The following is a 21,251-nucleotide window of genomic DNA, read 5'->3' on the forward strand; positions in this document are numbered from 1 at the left end:
TTCTGTAGAGCTCAATCTCCAGCCCCCTCCCACTGCCTGGAGGTTGGTGGGTGGGGCTGAAAGCTCTCTAATCACTTGGTCTTTCTGGTGACCAGCCCATCCTGAGGCTATCTAGGGGTACTATCCTGTCACCTCATTAGCATAAATAGGTGTGATCAAAAGGGGCTCATAACCAAAGACACTCCTGTCACTCAGGAAACTCCAAGGGTTTCAGGAGCTCTGCCAGGACTGGGGACAAAGACCAAACCCGTATTTTCGCTACACCACAGTAGGATACACAGGTCTAGAGCTCGGAGGCGGAGAAGCACCCAGGACTGAGCTTCCAGCAACTCTGACATTTGAAGGCCAGGAGGAGAGGGTGAGCCTGTAAGGGGACAGAGAATGAGCAGCCAGAAGTGTTGGAGGAAACAGGGGAGAGCTGTTCTTCAGAAGGCAAGGGCAGACTTCAGAAGCAGGAGAGATGAGCGCTCCCCTTGGGAACCATGGGGACTTTGGGACCCTCTCCCTCGCTCCTGAAAGGTGGGGACACGATGGTGATCTCTGCCCCCCCCCCCACCCACACACACCTCTGCTCTGGCACATCAGGTGGTGCAAACGACTTCTCTCCCAGGCTCACTGTCCTTCGAGTTTCTACCTGAGACAGGGCCCAGGTCTTCTCTTCTCCGGGATCTGGATTGCTAAAGTTAATCGTTAAATGATGCAGCATGCAAGATAACTTTTTGAAATTTAGCCCACATAGTCCACCCCACTGAAATGTGTTTAGTCCTATCAAATATCATGTACCTCAGCTGCTAAAATATTTACTCCAGGCATTCAGAGGCTCCTAGCTTTACCATCAGCTCTGGTTACCTATTGCTACATAACAAACCGCCCCAGATGTAGTTGCTTATCAAAATAACAACAGCATTTCTTTTGTGCATGAATCTGCAAGATGGGCAGGGCCCCCTCGGGGACAACTTGTCTCTTCTCCATCTGCGGCAGCTTGAAGGCTGTGCCTGGGATCATCAGATCCCCAGTTCTGGTGCCTGGGCTGGGGAGACCCCGACAGCTGGGGCTGGAACCACTGGTGCCCTTCAGGCGTCTCTCTGTTTGATCTCTAGCAGGGTGGTTTCCGGGCAGCCAAACTTGTCACCTGTTTTCTCTGGGAGAGAGAGAGAGAGAAGCTGTATCCCTTTTTATGGCCTAATCTCAAACGTCTCAGTGTCTCTTCTGCTACATTTTGTTCCTTAGAAATGAGTCGCTAAGGCCAACATATTCAAAGGGAGAGGAATTAGATTCTACCTTTTGATAGAGGAGTGTCCAAGAAATTGCAGGTGTGTTTTAAAACCGCTATCCTATGATAGAACAGGACAAATTAGAAATGGCCCAAGAGAGCGCAGCTAGTTTAAAGCTTGAATTTTTCGGATGTGCAAGCTGAGGCTCAGAGAGGAAAACGGAGTAACTCAAACTTTTCACTCAAGGCAAGAATTGAGCTGGAATAAAAACGTTCTCCTGATTCTTGGTCTTTGAGACTGTGCCTCAGAATTAAGATCTGTTTTTCTAAAGATAATATCATTCCTCGATTACCATTGGTTTTCTTTTTTGAAGGTTAAACTGATCAGTAAATAAGCTGATATTATTTACATAACATGAAACTATGAAGGGGATCACAACATACCACCCCAAAAAATTTGTGCTACTTTGTCATTGTCTTGGTCCCTTTGGGCTGCTATATTGAATAAACATAGCCTGGGTGGCATATAAACAACAAACATTTATTTCTCACAGTTCCAGAGGCTGAGAAATCCAAGATCAAGGCTCCCACAGATTTGGCGTCTGGTGAGAGCCCTCTTCCTAGACGGCTGCCTTTTCATTGTTCCTCAGATGGTGGAAAGGGCAAGGGAGCTCACTGGGGTCTCTCTTATAAAGGCATTGATCCCATTCATGAGGCTCCATCCCTATGACCTAACCGCCCCCCAGCCCCGACTCCTAACACCATCACACTGGGGCTAGGTCTCCACAGGTGAATTTTGAGAAGACACACACACTTAGACCATAGCAGGCACATTGATTATTTTGAGCTGAAGGCAACTGAGAAACAGCAGAGGCAGGAGGGGCTCTCTGCGTTCCTCCTTTCTACTTACAAGTGGGGCATAAATTTCCTTTGAGAAATGTGCCCTCCCTTATAACTTATCTCCTGGGACAGGGAGTTGACTGAGATGAGTCAGCACAAACAAACCTACTGAAACAACCCTTATCTTCCGTTAGTTTCCCCCATATATTTCCTAGTCACTTTCCCACAATTTACCAACCTTAGCCGAAACCACTTTTTCCTTTGTCTTGTCACAGCCCACAATTTATCATTCTTTGTTAAAATGGTGTATCAGCTCTGAGGCCTATCTGTTTCTTTGGGTCTTCGTTTCTTATGTATGAAGGCCACCATGTACACTTAAAAATGTTAACATGAAATAAAATTTGACACAGAACCTAAGAAAATAGAGGAAAACCCTTTCCTTCAGGACACCATATAGTTGTCCCCCCTTCTCCACAGTTTCGAGTTCCATGGTTTCAGTTACCCATGGCCAACCACGGTCCAAAAATAGTAAATGGAAAATTCCAGAAACAAACAATTCATAAGTTTTAAATTGTGTGCCATTCTGAGTAGCGTGATGAGATCTCACACCGTCAGGCTCTGTCCCACCCTGGATGTGAATCATTGTCCAGCATATCAACACAGTACACGCTGCCCGCCCGTCAGTCACTTAATAGTCATCTCTGTTGTCAGATCAACTGTCTCAGCATCCCCATGCTTGTGTTCAAAGAACCCTTATTTTACTTAATAACAGCCCCAAAGTGCAAGAGTAGTGATGCTGGCAATTGGGATATGCCAAAGAGAAGCAGTAAGGTGCTTCCGTTAAGTGAAAAGGTGAAAGTTCTCGACTTAATAAGGAAAGGAAAAAAATCATATGCTGAGGTTGCTAAGATCTACGGTAACTTTTATTACTGTATGTTGTTATAATTGTTCTATTTTATTATTAGTTATTGTTGTTAATCTCTTACTGTGCCTAATTTATAAGTCAAACTTTATCTTAGGTATGTATGTATAGGAAAAAACAGACTACATAAGGGTTCAATACTATCCATTGTTTCAGGTATCCACTGGGGGTCGTGGAACATATTCCCCGGGGATAAGGGGGAACTACTGTATATAATATGTTAAAGTATTCCAAAATACTTAAGGAAGCTTGTCTTAGAAAATGTATTTTTAGGGGCCAGCCCAGTGGTGCAGTGGTTAAGTGCATGCGCTCCGCTTCGGGGGCCAGGGGTTCACAGGTTCGGATCCCGGGCATGCACCAACGTGCCGCTTGTCAGGTCCTGCTGTGGTGGTGTCCCATATAAAGTAGAGGAATGGGCACAGATGTTAGCTCAGGGCCGATCTTCCTCAGCAAAAAGAGGAGGATTGGCATTGGATGTCAGCTCAGGGCTGATCTTCCTCACAAAAAAAAAAAAGAAAAGAAAAGAAAGAAAGAAAATGTATTTTTAAATTTTTAAGGGAAAATTTCTTAAGATAAATATTTTTTTTCCTTATTACAAAAGCAATACTTATTCTCTATGGAAAAATTAGAAAATAAAGATAAAATAGGAAACAGAAAGTGTAAACATTCATAATCTCATCACCCAGCAATAATCCTGTGAGTTAATATCTCAGTGTTGATTTTTTTCTATTTGCCCCATTTTCCCTCCTGCAAACCCATAGCATTTATTGCCTGTTTCTCTGGAGTGTTCTCACCATTTACTGCTCTGGTGGGTTCTGACTTGTTTCCAAATCTTATCTCCAATTGGTATATCTCTGCTTGGAGAACAGGGACTGTGTCTAACTGGTCTTTGTAACTTCCCTGGAGTGTGGGATAGGCTTGGTCTGAACTAAAGGCCTGTGAGACAGAATACCCGAGTTTAAACCCAGCACCACCATTTCTGGAAATTACCTGACCTCTCTGAACTGTGGATTCCTCATTTGTAAAATGGGATCATGTTAGTGCCTACTTAAAGAGGAAACCCTTACAAATTCCTTTGCACAGAGTCCAGCGTGTATAATGCACAGTAATTGTTTGCTATGATTACCTATTAGCATAGTGCTTTCATTCATTAATTCAATATATATTTACAGCATGCCTATTATGTGCCATACACTCTTCTAGGTGCTGGGGACACAGCAGTCAACAAAACACACAAATTCCTGCCTTCAGGGAGCTCACATTCTAGTGTCTGAGTGGGAGACAGTCTACAAATAAATACATCAAACATACAGCATCCCTAACAATGATGTGTGCTGTGGGAAATACACAGCTTTGCACACAGTAGGTACTCATTGGATGTGTGGATTGAGTCGTTTTCTTTTCCCCAGCCTCTCATCCCTCACTTTCTCTCTGTCCCAGATCTCCTTTCCAATGCGATTAAATAATGTATTCAGGGCCTAAACTCTCAAGATGGGCAGTGTAGACCTCATGCAAAGGATCCCAAGTGTGTGATTGGAAAGGGCTGCAGTGTGGAAGGACGGAGCCCAGAGGTCATGGGACATTTGTACCTATGACATGGGGAGACACCCACAGGTGTTTTGACGTGCGTTCTCCTCTGGATGATCACACTGTTGTACTCTTCAGTTTGTCTGCTGGTGATCAACGGGTGCTGCTCTGTGAAGTCAGGACAGTAAACAGCAGCTCTCAGTGCTGTGCGGGGTGAGGGGCCAGGGAGGCGCTGGCTGGAGGGCATGTATGACCCTTGTGTCTCTGGGCGGTGTCTCCCGCCCTAGAAGTTTCTGGCAGGAAATTTTCACGGTGTTTACCTTTTCTCTGCTCTCTGCAAACACTGTTGACGTAGCATTTCAGAATGGACTAGAGCCTGAACCTCGACCTCCTGTAGTGTATGGGGAGTAGACTACGCTATCGCGAGGCAAACATCTGTTCGTAAACAAATGGAAGACCAAAGGCCGGGGTGAATGCGTATAAGCCCAAGCCCAAAAGAGGTCTGAGTGTGGGGGACTGGGGAATTCCTTTCAAGGGAAAAATAAAACTTAGAGCATATCCAACACTGTGATAAATGTAGGGTTCTTGTGAGATTTTAAATATGTGACAGTTAATTTATTCTTGCAGTATTCCCATATCCAAGCATTAACATAGTTCATACAAATTTTAAACCTTCATACTATATATTAATATTTGGTGATTTTATCCTTCCATTATTATGATGGTTAAAATTCCTCAACACAAATCATTTGCTATAAAATGGCACTGGATTTGTTTTAATACTGCTTACTTTGTGTGTATTGGTAAAGCTCAACTTGATTAAAATTTGTAATTTTTCCTTTTTCTGAATATAAAGTTTTCCAGAAGACCCACAAATCTATGAATTGCTCTATATGGTAGTCAGCCTCCAAAATAGTCCCCAGTGATCCTTGCCTCCTGGTATTCACCCCCCTCCGATGACCTGTGTAACCAACAGGAGATTGTGGAAATGACTGTGTGTGACTTCCAAGGCGAGGTCATAAAAGACACCTAGGATTCCCCTTGCTTTCTCCTGAATCACTTGCTTTGGAGAAGCCAGCCGCCATGTTGTGAGAGCACTCAAGCAGCCCTGTGGAGCAACTAGCATCCATTTGCCAGGCATGTGGGTTAGCCTCCTTGAAAGCAGAGCTAAGCCTTCAGATGACTGTTGCCCTGGCCAACATCTTCACTGCAACCTCATGAGAAACTGAGTCAGAACCACCCAATGAAACCACTCCCAAATTCCTAGCACTCAGAAACTGTAAAATAGTTGATGTTTACTGCTGTTTTATGCTACTAAATTTGAAGTAATTTTGATACACAGCAGTGTACATAGATGTCTATAAATGTGTAAGAAATATCTAGAAACGCACTTGGGAACTCTGGTAAACTTAGAAGAGGTGGAGTAGTGACAAGGAAATTAATATTTATCTATATTGCTTTAATTTTTCTCCAGAGGAATATATGTCTGTTTCAGTTATATAATTAAAAATAAATTTAAAGCCAAAACTTTAAAGCAACCAAGATGTCCTCCTGTAGGTGAATGGACAGAAAAACTGTGGCATTTCCATGCAATGGGATATTATTCAGTGATTAAAAAAAAAAAGAGCTTGTATCAAGCCATGAAAAATCATGGAGGAATCTTAAATGCATATTGCTACGTAAAAGAAGCCAATTTGAAAAGGCTGCCTACTGTATGATTCCAATTACAAGACATTTTGGAAAAGACAAAACTATGGAGACAGTGAAAAGATCAGTGGTTGCCAGAGATTGGGGGGAAGGGATGAATAGGCAGAGCACAGAGAATTTTTAGGATAGTGAAAATACTCTGTATGATATTATGGTTCTAATGGTGGCTATATGACATTATATACTTGTCAAAGCTCATGGAAGGTACACCACAAACAGTGATCCCTAATGCAAACTATGGCCTTTAGCTAATAATAATGTATCAATATTGGTCTGTCAGTTGTAACAAATGTGCCACATTAATGCAAGATATTAATAATAAATCAGGAAACTGTGGGTGGGGGAGGGTAGTGGATATATGGGAACTCTAATTTCCACTTAATTTTTCTGTAGACCTAAACCTATTCTAAAAAAATAAGGTCTATTAATTATTTTTAAAATAAAATAAATTTAAAAAGATGAATAAAGACAAATATACAAATAGAAATGGCACATCTAATTTGCCAGGGAACCAAATCAGGGCCAGCTGAAATAGCAACTTCTCCGAGCGAGGTGGGAAGATTGATTCATTTGTCACCCTTATTTCTACCAATGTTTTTTCCCAGCCAGCAGACAGGATAAATGTTCCAAAATCTTGACTTTGTTCGTTTTTTTGTGAGGAAGATCAGCCCTGAGCTAACATCCATGCTAATCCTCCTCTTTTTGCTGAGGAAGACTGGCTCTGAGCTAACATCTATTGCCAATCCTCCTCCTTTTTTTCCCCAAAGCCCCAGTAGATAGTTGCATGTCATAGTTGCACATTCTTCTAGTTGCTGTATGTGGGACGCCGCCTCAGCATGGCCGGACAAGCGGTGTGTCGGTGTGCGCCCGGGATCCGAACCCAGGCCGCCAGGAGCATAGCGCGCGCACTTAACCGCTAAGCCACCAGGCCGGCCCCCAAAATCTTGACTTTGGAATGGAGAATATTCTAAATCCTGGGTCCCTTATTGGCATGTATTGTTAAAAGATTCCTCCAAAAGCCAAATGCAGATTGGGAATGGACTCCCGTAATGTTGCAGGAGGCTCCGGGTGGGGACAGTCCGCCAGATCTGAAAGAATGTGGCCATGGGCCTCCCTGCACAGCTTCAGACCACCGGAGAGGCAGCTCCTGCTGGACCACTGCCCTGCCTGGCAGGTCAAGTTCCTTCACTGAAAGGCAAAGTGTGGCCAGCTAGTTCCTGGGAAGCAGGACATGACACTTCCTGGGTTGGGTTACCAACATGCTGGCGTGAACAGAGGTGAAGAGGATTGTTTGGGGTCTGGGGAAAAAGGGGCAGCCTGAGGGCACAGCCCTCCTGTTGTCTGAAGAGCACTAGAGGAGGTGTCGCCCAGAGTGGCTGGGCAATAATAAAGGGATTTGTCTAGTCGCAGGAGATGGCTCCCCCATCACGGTCCATGGTGGTGCCCAACATAAGAGCTGGCAGGGGGGCCGGCCCCGTGGCTTTGCAGTTAAGTGCACGCGCTCCACTGCTGGCGGCCCGGGGTTCGGATCCCGGGCGCGCACCGACGCACTGCTTGTCCGGCCATGCTGAGGCCGCGTCCCACATACAGCAACTAGGAGGATGTGCAACTATGACGTACAACTATCTACTGGGGCTTTGGCGGTGGGGGGAAAGGAGGAGGATTGGCAATAGATGTTAGCTCAGAGCAGGTCTTCCTCAGCAAAAAGAAGAGGATTAGCATGGATGTTAGCTCAGGGCTGATCTTCCTCATCAAAAAAAAAAAAAAAAAGAAGAAAAAAGAGCTGACAGGAAGAGAGGCACACAATGAGGAGTACTGCCCCTCCTTCACTGAACAGATACACTGGGGGCAGGCACGATGCTGGTGCTGGGTACAGGGTGAGCACGCCAACCTTCCCAGGATTGTTCCCAGGGGCTTTTCATCTAGTGGGGCTCAGATCATGTCCAAACACACAAGAGTGTGACATAATGTCTGATGGTGATAATTGCTACGAGGAAAACAAAGTAAAGGAAAGGGGGAGGGCGGAGAGGTCGAGGGGAGGGTGCCGTGATGGGTAGGGGTCAGGGAGGCCTGGAGACTGGAAGTGGGAGGGGGATTAGTGTGCCTTCCAGGGGCTCCTATCTCCCCAGAATAGCACCTGCTCTCCCTGGGGGCACGGTGGGGCCCTGAAGCCCAGCCTCCGCCATCTCCTGCTGCACTGAGATGCTCGTGGGACCAAGGCTTTGGTCAGTAGATGAAACGGGCCTCCCTGTCTCCTGAGACTGTGCCATTCCAAGTTGCCATCCTAAAAAAAAATCTAAGCTCAGCTTACCCCATTTCAAAAATCCTACTCGAGACAAGTTTGTATGGAGGGGGAAATGCCACAGAGTTTCCTCCTATGTCTGCAGAGAAGGGAGGCGGGGAGATGGAAATGAACTCATAAGAGGCTGGTTTGTGAGCAAGCGGTTCCAGAGGCCTGCTGTTGGACTGGCCACGCCACCCTTCTCCATGGTCCCCTTGACCACGGGGACATCAGCATCACATGGGTCCTACCAAGGTCCCTTCCCGTGTGACTTCCTCCTTCCTTTCCCCTCCTGGCTGTGGCAGGCTTAGATTTGCCCCAAATGCAGCAGTTATACTCATTAAAGATCACAGATTCTAAAACGTGCAGCTTATCCCATAAAGACATGATTTCAGAAATCAACTGATGTGGGGCTGGCCCTGTGGCGTAGTGGCTGAGTGTGTGCTCTGTTGCGGAGGCCTGGGGTTCGGATCCCGGGCCCACACCGACGCACCGCCTATCAAGCCATGCTGTGGCAGCATCCCATATAAAGTAGAGGAAGATGGGCACAGATGTTAGCCCAGGGCCAGTCTTCCTCAGCAAAAAGAGGAGGATTGGCAGATATTAGCTCGGGGCCAATCTTCCTCACCAAAAAAAAAAAAAAAAAAAATCACCAGATGGAGCCAGGAACTCATGTGGCGTTTGTGCAGCGAAATGATTTTTGTCCCGAGAGTCGCCTGGGACCAGGGAAGTGGTGAGTGTGAGTTTTTGTTTTTGTTTTAAAGAATCATCCTTAGAAAGGAGGAGCTTTCTGTAGGAGAAAGGGTGAGCTGCAGATGGGCAGCTCGCTGGCAGCTCAGGGTAAGCAAGGCTTCCAGTCCTCCCGGTGCGGTACCTCGTTGATACTTCTGGCCACACTTACCTCAGGCCTTTCTAAAAAGCGATGGTAAATTGAGACAGTTATGGGATGGGCCGGCCCCGTGGCTTAGAGGTTGAGTGAGCGCGCTCTGCTGCTGGCAGCCCGGGTTCGGATCCCGGGCGCGCACCGACGCACTGCTTCTCCGGCCATGCTGAGGCCGCGTCCCACATACAGCAACTAGAAGGATGTGCAACTATGACATACGGCTATCTACTGGAGCTTTGGGGGGAAAAAAAGAAAAAAAAGACAGTTATGGGAGAAGAAAACCACAGAGAGGTCATGAGATTAAGAGCAAATAATTATCATCAAGAAATTAATAGTATTTTAAACTAGGAGAATAGAGAGAAGAAAAAAAGCAGAATATCAGGATTAAACAACCTACTCTTATAGAACAGTACCAGAGTTAATTATACAAAAGTTGAGCAATACACACGTATAAAAGATTTCTCTTTCCAGATAATTGTAAATAGTATAACGTCCTCAACTATGGTATAAAGACGTCATTTCTGGATGTTGCATCTCTCTCACAGCGTGTTTCTCCCAGAGGTTTTTACTTCTCCGTGTGCGCACTCATTTTCGTGGTGTCTGCGGAGTTCTGCGAGCCCTGGGGGGCAGGAATGTTGCTGGAGTACAGAACAGAGGAAGTTCCCTCCACCAGCACCTCCGGGGGTCAGTGGTCATGGATCTGTTTTTGTGTTAATTTCTCAGGTTTCTTTTTGAGCTGATAACAACATTTTAAAACTGACTGGGGTGATGGTCGCACGTTCCTGTGAATATACTAAAAACCTCTGAATCATACACTATAAATGGGTGAATTGTATGGTATATGAATTACATCTAAATACAGCTGTTTTTTGAAAAAGTGATTCTTACCTTAAATCTAGTTCTCTCAGCTTACTTGGAGTGGCACAGGGGCAAAGAGAAGAGGTGGATTTGGTTTGGGCAAGAAGGACTTACTATGAGGAAATCTGCACAGACTGAGCAGGGCATTTTGATGGTATCCTGTCAACCTTCTCAAAAACAATCTCTTCTCTTTAAAAGTCATTTGTATCCCTATCAATAGCTTTTTAAACTCTCTTAAGAAAAAAACCTCTCTGCATTTGGATCATGAGAATTTCTTACAATTGTCATCCCAAATGTTCAAGTTCTCTCCACTTCCTATACTGCTGCACCAGGTCCATGGATATAATTGATCTGTTTTCCAGCATTCTTAACAGCTTCTTTTATTTGCTTTTACTGTTTCTAAAACATCTTTATTGAGGTATAATTCACCTACCATACAATTCACCCATTAAAGTGCAAAATTCTATGTTTTTTAGTATAGTCACAGATACATGCAACCACAGTCAGTTTTAAAACATTGTCATCACCCCCCAAAAAACCCCTTGCCCTTTAGCTATCACTAAGGAACACACATTTGACCTGCTCAAGCCTAGTCAGCTAAAAGTTTGGGGCACAACTAATATTTCTATCTTTGTCTCACTTGTGTCATAAATAGAATCAACCCTTTTTATTTTACAGTTTTTCATTCTTTTATATAGAAAAGGGCAAAATTACAATAAAATATGCAAATAATTGCAAAATCACTGCTCTTCAGGCAGAGGTGGCAGTTCAGCCAGAACTGAACTCTATTGACTGAAAGTCGGGCCCCATTTGGGAGATGGCAATGCTTATTCATTGCCATACACGGAAGGTGGTTTATGAGCATTAGTGGACAACATAGAAAGTACACGTGGTGTGAAAGTTGGTACGTAAAAATTGGCAACTGCTTACGAATCATGTTTGGAATAAAAGAGACAAAAAGCTGAAGCCTGAGAAATAAGTTAAAATCATGAAAATAGAAGGATTAAAGGATTAAGATGAATTAAACATTAAGAAGTTAAAAGTAAAATAATTTTTTAAAAGACATTTAATTTTGTGTTAATAATAAAATTAAAAAGTTAAGGCAACAGAGATAGAATATTTAGTGGAAGAAATATTCCATTTAATAAAAACTACAAAGGTATAAGGCACCTACAGATAAACTTAACAAGAAATATACAGTCTCAAGTCTGCACACTGAAGAAACTATAATTCTACTGAGAGACACAAAAGAAGATGTAAATAAATGAAAAGAACTACCCTCTCCTTGAATAGGAAGAAACAATAGTAGAGAGACGTTAATTCTTCCTAAGTGAATCCACAAATTTATCGTGACCCCAATAAAATTAAAACATTTTGGAGAGCTATAAAATTCATATAAAAATAACATGGAAAATTCTGAAAGGAAAAAAAGAACAATGAGGAGGGCATTGGTCCTAACACATGTTAAAGTGTATTTTAAAGCTATTTATTTAATAGATGCGCCCTGACATGTGAATAAGAAGATAGATCAACAGAACAGAATAGAGAATCTAGAAATAAATGCAAATAGCTATGGGAACTTAGTATGTATGAAGGTGGCATTTAAAATCAGTGGAGAAAAGATGAATTACACTACTGGTAAAATTAGTTGGCCATCTGGTGAAAAAACAAAGCTCTTCCTCAATTTTTTATTTTTTATTTATTTATTTATTTATTTATTTTTTTGTGAGGAGATCAGCCCTGTGCTAACATCCGCCAATCCTCCTCTCTTTTTTTTTTTTTTTTTTTTTGCTGAGGAAGACGGCCCTGGGCTAACATCTGTGCCCATCTTCCTCCACTTTATATGGGACGCCGCCACAGCATGGCTTGCCAAGCAGTGCATCGGTGCGCGCCCGGGATCCGAACCAGCGAACCCCGGGCCGCCGCAGCGGAGTGCGCGCACTTAACCGCTTGCGCCACCGGGCCGGCCCTCTTCCTCAATTTTAATTCTCAAAATAAATTCCAGATAGATTAAAAATTTTAATGAAAAAATTAAAACCAAAAGAGACTAGAAGAAAGCATAAGAGAGTAAAAAAAATTCTTAAGACTGGAGAAGACCTGACTTAGTAAGAAATAAAAATCAAAAGCTGTACATGAATTTACCTGGGAAGCATAAAAATCAATTTATCTGGATAAAAATCCAACATTTTTTTTTTTTTTTTTTGGTGAGGAAGATTTAGCCCTGAGCTAACACCTGTTGCCAATCCTCCTGTTTTTGCTGAGGAAGACTGGCCCTGGGCTAACATCCTTGCCCCTCTTCCTCTACTTTACATATGGGACACCTGCCACAGCATGGCTTGATAAGTGGTGTGCAGGTCTGTGCCCAGGAGCTGAAGCTGCAAACCCCGGGCTGCTGAAGCAGAGAATGCAAACTTAACCACTACACCACTGGGGCGGCCCCAAAATTCAACATTTCTTCACGGCAAAAAAATTATGATAAAGGGGCCGGCCCCATGGCATAGCGGTTAAGTGCGCGAGTTCCACTGCTGGCGGCCTGGGTTCGGAACCCCGGTGCGCACGGACACACCGCTTGTCAGGCCATGCTGAGGCGGCATCCCACACAAGATGGAGGAAGATGGACACAGATGTTAGCTGAGGGCCAGTCTTCCTCAGCAAAAAGAGGAGGATTGACATGGATGTTAGCTCAGGGCTGATCGTCCTCACCAAAAAAAAAATTATGATAAACAAAACCAAAAGAAAACACACAGAGAACAATACTTCCCACACCTATGACAGAAGGCAATCTCTTTGGAAAGCAATGTGACAATATCTATCAACATTTTCAAAGCAAATAGTTTTTTTTTTTTTTGGTGAGGAGATCAGCCCTGTGCTAATATCTGTCAATCCTCCTCTTTTTTTTTTGCTGAGGAAGACTGGCCTTGGGCTAACATCTGTGCCTATCTTCCTCCACTTTATATGGGACGCTACCACAGCATGGCTTGCCAAGCAGTGCGTGGGTGTGCACCCGGGATCCAAACCGGCGAACCCGGGCCGCAGCAGCGGAGCGTGCGCACTTACCGGCTTTTGCCACCTGGCTGGCCCCAAAGCAAATAGTTTTGACCTAACAATTCTACTTTTAGAACTTGATGCCATGCTCTCATGTGTGTGGGCATCTTTCACTGAAGTACAGTTTGTAAACGGAAAAGACCAGAGAAAACTTACATTTTCTATAAAAAGGGGACAGATTCAATATATTGTGTACACCCATAATTTATGTTATGGGTGCAGCCCTTACAAACAGCGGGGTAGCTCTTCAAGTGCTGATATGAACCAATCTCCAAGATATTGAGTTAAGAAGAAAACAAGCAGATCCAGAGCTGTGTGACCAGCAAGTTTCTATTGGTTCAATAAAAGGGGAAGAGTATGCTTGTTATACAGTCATGTGCTGCCTAAGGACGTTTGGGTCAGCGACTGACTGCATATGCGGTGGCAGTCCCATAGATTAGTCCCATATAGCCTAGGTGTGTAGTAGTCTACACCATCTAGGTTTGCGTAAGTACACTCTGTGACGTTTGCACAACGAAACCGCCTAATGACGCATTTATCATTATGTATCCCCATCGTTAAGCAACTGCATGACTGTATACATAGACGATTTCTAGAAGGAAATGCAAGAAGCTGGTAACACCATTGCCTCTGGAGACAGGGATTAGGAGACCAGAGGTCTTGCTTGCTTTTCATTGTATACCCTTTTTATCATTTTCCATTTTCATTGTGTACTTTTATTACTCTTTCAATTAAGAACAGTTAATAAAAAAAATCAAGGAAAACAAGTTGGAAGCAGGAAATTTTTACCTTAAAGAAACACAAAGGAAATTAAAATAGAAAGAAAAAATGGAAAACAAACAGCAGACATTAAAACAATTAGATATAGAGGAATAGTGTGGAGATACGGAGCTGTACAACCAACTATGACATTGATAAACCAGGAACAATAACAGAGACCACAGGAAAGATACCAGCTGGAGGCAGACAAAGCTAAGAGTCCTCTTGGAGTCCACAGGTCGGACACTGATGCCTACTGAGTACCCCCGAGGGACACCCGAAGCTGACCCACACAGAGCCCAGGCGAGGCCCAGAGCTGGAAAGGGCAATGTGGACAGAGGGAGGCCCCACAGGAGGTAGGCCAGCACGCGGGAGCTCCTCCAGGTCACCTCTCAGGCACCGGGGCTGTGCTTTGGAGAACAACTGCTGAGTGTGGGTGTAAATTAAAGACCACGCCCTCAGAGCACCCTGTTCCCACGGAGGGCGTGGGCTTGGACAGGCTGTCGAGGGAGTTGGCCTGGGCAGAGGGCTGGCAGCATCCAGGGAGGGCAGCAGCTCTGAACAAGCATCCTCTGTCTTGTTGTCCAGGACCTGTTTTCAGTAGTGACCCCACGTGGCAAATAGAAACGCTGGCCCCGCTGGCCTCACTGGCTCCCACTGCAGGCAGAGGGAGCCCCATTTGGACTCTTCAGAAGGGTGGAAACTTTAAGAAGGGGACACTGGATCTCAGGGAATTGGAACAATAAAGGAGACGTAACTGTCTCTGGAACCTAATGTAGAGGAGAGAGTCCCATAAATAACTGAGTGAAGAAAAGTGAGGGTATCATACCAAGTGAGAGAACTTGAAACCCTAAAGCTCAAGAGTCCGGCTGGATCTTCCACCTGGGCCTCTTTTGTCCCAAGGTCGGGATGCAGGGGAGGAGGGGAAGGAAAGAGATCGGAAGGCCTCGAGCTCCCCCTTTAGGTTAAAACACTCTCCAGGCATTAGCAATTGTCACAGCAGTGGTCAATGTTTGGTCCCGGGGTGTTCCAAGACTCTGGGGAAGGGAGTGGGGGTTCCTGAAGTCGAAACTATTTTCATAACAATATTAAGACATTATTTGCCTTTTCACTCTGTGGACATTTGCACTGATGGTACAAAAGCAATGGTGGGTAAAACCATGCCAGTAATCACTTAAGAATATCCTAGATAAACCAGCAAAGATGATTTTGTTAAATCTCAACCCTTGAGTACATGGCTTTTGAAATTCTACATGACAAAACAGGACGTTCACAAGCATTTGTGTGATCGCTGAGTTGTGAGTTGAACTGGCTGTTTTTTCACAAAACATCATTTTTACTTGAAAGATTGATAAATTATGAATATTCACACTGGGCATTTAGTAGACATTTTCTTGAAAATCATTGAAGCAAGTCTCTGACTTTAAGGAAAACAACGGAAAGAATGTGTTGCCAATTTTGAAATCTGAACTTTGCAGGAAAAATTGTACAGGCATTTTTTTGGTACATCTTGTTTTACTGCACTTTACTTTTTTGTGCTTCACAGATATTGCTTTTTTTACAAGATCCTCCACCAGCAAAAAGATTACAACTCACTGAAGCCTCAGATTATGGTTGAGCATTTTTTAGCAACAAAGTATTTTTTTTTTTTTGGTGAGTAAGATCCGCCCTGAGCTAACATCTGCCAATCCTCCTCTTTTTGCTGAGGAAGACTGGCCCTGGGCTAACATCCACGCCCATCTTCCTCCACTTTATATGGGACACCGCCACAGCATGGCTTGACAAGCAGTGTGTTGGTGCGCACCTGGGATCCGAACCGGCGAACCCTGGGAGCATGTGCACTCAACCGCTTGTGCCACCGGGCCAGCCCCAACAAAGTATTTTTTAATTAAGGTATGTACAATGTTTTATAGACATAGTGCTATTGCATACTTACTAGACTACAGTATAGTGTAAACATAACTTTTATATGCACTGAGAAACCAAAAAATTTGTGTGACTTGCTTTATTGCAGTGGTCTAGAACCAAATCCAATGTCTTCAAGGTATGCCTGTAATTTGGAATACAGTCCTGCATCACTTAACGACGAGGATACATTCTGAGAAATGCACCATTAGGCTATTCTGTCGTTGTGCGAACATCATAGCGTGTACTTACACAAACCTAGATGGTATAGCCTACTGCACACCTAGGCTGTATGGGACTAATCTTATGGGACCACCATCATATATGTGGTCCGTCTTTGACCAAAACATCATTATGTGGTGCCTGACTGTGTTTGTATCTACCATGAGATTGACGGCTTCCTAGTACTTACAGACTTTTCTGAGGAGATCAACAGTGAAACAAATGTGATTTTTTTTATTATTATTTTTTTATTGTGAAATTTTTGTTGTACATTATTGTTTATCAGTCACCATATAAGTGTATCCCTCCATACCTTGTGCCCACCCCCCACCCCCCTAGCCCCTGGTAACCACCAAACAGTTCTATCTGTCCCTGTGTTGGTTTATCTTCCACATATGAGTGAAATCATGCACTGTTTGTCTTTCTCTTTCTGGCTTATTTCACTTAACATAATACCCTCCAGGTCCATCCATGTTGTTGCAAATGGGAAGATTTTGTCTTTTTTTATGGCTGAGTAGTGTGGTATGGTATATATATACCACATCTTTTTTTTTATTTTGTGAGGAAGATTAGCCCTGAGCTAACATCCATGCTAATCCTCCTCTTTCTGCTGAGGAAGACCGGCTCTGAGCTAACATCTATTGCCAATCCTCCTCCTTTTTTTCCCCAAAGCCCCAGTAGATAGTTGTATGTCATAGCTGCACATCCTTCTAGTTGCTGTATGTGGGACGCGGCCTCAGCATGGCCGGAGAAGCGGTGCGTCGGTGCGCGCCCGGGATCCGAACCCTGGCTGCCAGTAGTGGAGCGCGCGCACTTAACCACTAAGCCACAGGGCCAGCCCCTACCACATCTTCTTTATCCAATCATCAGTTGCTTCCACGTCTTGGCTATAGTGAATAATGCTGCGATGAACATAGGGGTGCATAAGCCTCTTTGGATTGTTGATTTCAGGTTGGTTGGGTAGATACCCAGTAGTGGGATAGCTGGATCATAAGGTATTTCTATTTTTAATTTTTTGAGGAATCTCCATACTGTTGTCCATAGTGGCTGCACCAGTTTGCATTCCCACCAGCAGTGGATTAGGGTTCCCATTTCTCCACAGCCTCTCCAGCATTTGTTGCTTTTTGTCTTGGTGATTATAGCCATTCTAACTGGTGTAAGATGATATCTTAGTGTGGTTTTGATTTGCATTTCCCTGATGATTAGTGATGCTGAGCATCTTTTCATGTGCCTGTTGACCATCTGTATATCTTCTTTGGAGAAGTGTCTGTTCATTTCCTCTGCCCATTTTTTGATCGGGTTGTTTGTTTTTTTGTTATTCAGTTGTGTGAGTTCTTTATATATTAGGGAGATTAATCCCTTGTCAGATATATGGTTTGTAAATATTTTTTGCCAGCTGGTGGGTTCCCTATTCATTTTGATCCTGGTTTCATTTGCCTTGTAGAAGCTCTTTAATCTGATGAAGTCCCACTTGTTTATTTTTTCTTTTGTTTCCCTTGTCTGAGTAGACATAGAATTCACAAAGATCCCTTTATGGCTGATGATGAGTAGTGTACTGCCTATATTTTCCTCCAGGAGTTTTATAGTTTCAGATCTCACCTTCACTTCTTTGATTCACTTTGAGTTAATTTTTGTGTATGGTGAAAGAAGATGGTCTACTTTCATTCTTTTGCAAGTGGCTGTCCAGTTTTCCCAGCACAATTTATTGAAGAGACTTTCCTCTCTTCACTATATGTCCTTAGCTCCCTTGTCAAAGATTAGCTGCCCATAGATATGACGTTTTATTTTTGGTCTTTCAATTCTGTTCCATTGATCTGTGTGTCTGTTTTGGTACCAGTACCATGCTGTTTTAATTACTATCACTTTGTAGTATGTTTTGAAGTCAGGGATTGTGATGCCTCCAGCCTTGTTCTTCTTTTTCAGGATTGCTTTAGCTATTTGGTGTCTTTTGTTGTCCCATATGAATGTTAATATTCTTTGTTCTATTTCTGTGAAGAATGTCCTTGTGATTCTGATTAGGATTGCATTGAATCTGTAGGTTGCTTTAGGTAGTATGGACATTTTAACTATGAAACAAAGGTTTTTAACAGTGGATAATGAAAGGTATGAACATTTGAAAGACCTGCATTTCTCAGTAAACTGATATTTTCCAAACAACCAATATATGATGTTACAAAATTATGCATGGGTAAAAGATCCATGCAAAGTGCCTGATAAATCAATTGTAATGAGCATGACAAGTGCATTGATAAGGCTTCAGATTCCACATTATAACTATCTGAAAGAAACTCCATCTACTTGAGTTTTGGTGCAGTATCAAAGAAAGATGTCTATGGTCATCTGAAAAGGCTACTAAAAGCACTCCTCCCTTTTCCAACTATAATTTATGTGAGGTTGGATTTTCTTCATATCTTCAAGCAGAACACATATCAAAACTGACTGAATGCAGAAGATACGAGAATCTGGCTGTCTTCTTGTAAGCCAATCATTAAAAAGATTTGCAAAAAATGTAAAACATTGCTACCTTTCTGACTAATTTTCTTTGGTTTTGGAAAATATAGGTTTTTTTCATAAAAGAAGGCTTTTTATGTTAATGTGTAATTGGTTTTTGTTTTTACATCAATTAATACATAAATATTTTAGATTTTTCTCAGGTTGGTTTTTTTTTTTTTCTTGCTGAGGAAGATTTGCCCTGAGCTAACATCCACTGCCAATCTTCCTCTATTTTGTATATGAGTCGCTGCCGCAGCATGGCCACTGACAGACGAGTGGGGTAGGTCAGTGCCCAGGAACCGAACCCGGGCTGCCAAAGTGGATCACGCCAAACTTAACTACTAGGCCACTGGGGCTGGCCCAGATTTTTCTCAGTTTTAATATCTATTATGGTAAATATCAGTAGATACAACTCACATAAACAAAAGCTCCTTGGGATCTTCAATAATAATGATAATAATAATAATAGTTCTAATAAAGAGGTCCTATGACCAAAAACTCTAAGAACCACTGGTCTAGTAGTAACACCAGTAGGTCCATCTGGCAGGATGTGCATGGCTTTCAACTGTTCTGAGGTTACCTTTTAGTAAGTGCCCTTTGGCCCTGTCCCCTGAATTGAAGCCACAATCTGAGCCTCTGAGTAGATTCTGGCATGGTGGCCAGAGACCTACTTAGCTCAAGATCCTTCTTACCCACTTAGAAGGTCTCTGCCTGGGTGAAGTGGGGGTGGAGGGAGGCAAGGTGGAATATATTCAAGATGGAATATATTTCATGTACTTGGCAATTAAGTACATGAAAGCCTTTTAATTGAGCAAGGGGACTTCGAAGGGGGGCAGGTATGAAGTGGAGACAACATAAGGGTCAGGTAGCATTTGAACCAAATCTTGAGAGACATGTCGTATTTGGCCAGATAATGTAACATACACAGACTGGAGACAATCTTAGGCACACTGACTTCATCGTGATAAAGTACGTCACTTCTTGTCTTCTTTTGCCTACTCTTCTTTCCATCTCTTCGTTTCTTCCCGTAACCAAGTATCATTCCTACAACTTCTTGGCATGCCTTGGAATAAGGCTACTATCAGAAATATATTTAGAAATACTCTGCATGATTTGAGGCTGAGAGTAAAGTCTTCAGATTTGGTGATGTTAGCAGAAACCTCCTGTGAAAAGATCATAGGCCTGGGAGCAGGACAGAACTCAGCTGGAATTTTGGCTTTCCCATCTCTTTACTCTGGGATCTTGAGCAAATTACTCAAACTCTTTAAGCCTCAGTCTCTCCATCTGCAAAGCGGACATAGTAACACGAACCTCTCAGAGTTGTTGCGACAATTAATCATAAACATACGTGAAAGCACCGTGCCTGGGACAAGGCATTCACGTAATAACTATTGATTTCTTTCCTTGCTTTCCCACCTCCTCCCTCCTTCCTTGCAGAGACACTTAGACTAGGATTCCAGTCATGACCAGATGACTTCCATGAGGACTGAGCCACCCTGGTTTTAGTTCCTGGGTGAAGGTAAGAGGTAATAAAAACTCAAAAACACAATATGTGCCATATGTAGCCATTTAATGATTTTCTGTCTGTGGCAAGTCAATGAGAGCACAGGCCCTGTTATCAGAATTTGAGGTAGGAAAACCAGAACATACAAACTCTGGCTAAGGTGCATCCTGGGAGCAAGGCAGTTTATCTGGTTTTGCCCACATTGGGTTCCAGATTTTTGCACTATAATAGTCAAGCAGAAGGCACCCATTGAATATAGGGTCCTACCCTAGGGACTTTGTGAAGACAACAATGAGATTCCTTGAAAATGGCTGAGATTCCTTAAAACAGAACAGGAGCTACATGCAGTTGTCTGTACAGTTAACTTGGAAAAAATACTAAAGACATTATAAATAATTTCCCAGGGATTCTGGTTTCAACGTCCAATTTCTTAATGAATGTTGCTTTACTGTGTCAGAGCATTTAGTACTATTTGTAGTAAGCTCCCTCCTCTGCTTAGATAACTGTCCAAAATTTAAGAACAGAGTCCTTACCCATAGTGTTCTTTTTTTTTCTTTTTAAAGATTTTATTTATTTTTATTTTTTCCCCCCAGCCCCAGTAGATAGTTGTATGTCATAGCTGCACATCCTTCTAGTTGCTGTACGTGGGACGCGGCCTCAGCATGGCCGGAGAAGCGGTGCATCGGTGCGCGCCCGGGATCCGACCCGGGCCGCCAGCAGCGGAGCGCACGCATTCAACCGCTGAGCCACGGGCCGGCCCCCCCATAGTATTCTATATACATCTGCTGCTTCTATTTCTGCCACAGGTCTGTTGCTACTTATTCCCCAGCGAGTGGCCTCTCTCTCCTCTCTTTCTGTCTGTCTTTTCCCTCCCTCCCTCTGTCCCTTCCTCTCCCCTCCTGCCCCTCTCTCTCTCCTCCTCTGTTGCTCTATCCCTCTCTCCTCACTCCCCACCTCTGCATCATTGGCCCTGAGGTTGAGTATTTACCCTATAGGCACTCATCCTATTTCCTTAGTTCTGTGCTCTGTGGAACTGTTAGTGAACTGGGGTGGAAGAAAGGATTTATCTAGCTCACTCTTTGTTAGGAAAAA

The sequence above is a fragment of the Diceros bicornis genome, chromosome 14 (genome assembly GCF_020826845.1).
Source record: "Diceros bicornis minor isolate mBicDic1 chromosome 14, mDicBic1.mat.cur, whole genome shotgun sequence".
In the NCBI taxonomy this organism is placed as follows: Eukaryota; Metazoa; Chordata; class Mammalia; order Perissodactyla; family Rhinocerotidae; genus Diceros; species Diceros bicornis.